General features: G+C 34.2%; 1 non-coding gene across 1 annotated transcript; it reads right to left on the bottom strand.

Moving 5' to 3' along the window:
* Positions 1-277: 277 nt before the first annotated feature.
* On the bottom strand, positions 278-383 carry LOC132366838 (U6 spliceosomal RNA). Its single transcript, XR_009503560.1, has one exon. It is a non-coding gene; the product is annotated as a U6 spliceosomal RNA (small nuclear RNA).
* Between the last annotated feature and the right edge of the window lie 382 nt (positions 384-765).

Here is a 765-nt window from a genome sequence, read left to right as displayed (position 1 = left end):
ATTCTTAAAAGATAAGTGCTAAGGCCATTGAGGCTATTCTTTTTTATTTTTAATTGAAGTATGGTTGATTTACAATGTTGTGTTAGTTTCAGGTGTACAGCAAAGTGATTCAGTTATATATGTGTGTGTGTATATTTATAAATATTTTCTCTTTTTCAGATCCTTTTCCATATAGGTTATTACAAAATATTGAGTATAGTTCCCTGTGCTCTACAGTAGGTCCTTGTTAGTTATCTGTTTTATGTATAGCAGTGTGTATATGTTAATCCCAAACTCCAAAAATATGGAATGCTTCATGAATTTGCATATCATCCTTGCGCAAGTGCCATGCTGATCTTCTCTGTATCGTTCCAATTTTTAGTATATGTTCTGTTGAAGCAAGCATGAAGCCATTCTTATACAACTGTCTTAGTAATTACTTTGTCTGTTACTCTTTGGGCCTTCCATGACTATTCACAAGTGGCTTCCATTTCTATTTTGGAAGAAATCATACCTTGAAAAAGTACAAAAGAACTACTCACATGTAGTTAGCGCTCAGTGATGCTGTTTCTCTTTGTTTATTAAATATGCTGAATTTCTGATTAAGGATGACTGATCTCTAATAATTCTGATGGCCCAACCACAACGGAGAACTGACTGTTAGGGTTTGGCAAATTCATCTATTCTACCCTAGAGAATGACATTTTTGTTCCACATGATGTTTATGATTGTTTTCATTAGACCGAACCTTTAAGCACAAAGTTGTCCTGCTTGACGTTTTGCTTC

The sequence above is a fragment of the Balaenoptera ricei genome, chromosome 5, assembly GCF_028023285.1.
Source record: "Balaenoptera ricei isolate mBalRic1 chromosome 5, mBalRic1.hap2, whole genome shotgun sequence".
In the NCBI taxonomy this organism is placed as follows: Eukaryota; Metazoa; Chordata; class Mammalia; order Artiodactyla; family Balaenopteridae; genus Balaenoptera; species Balaenoptera ricei.
Note: the sequence above shows the minus strand (reverse complement) of the source record. Positions and strands in the feature narration are given on the sequence as shown.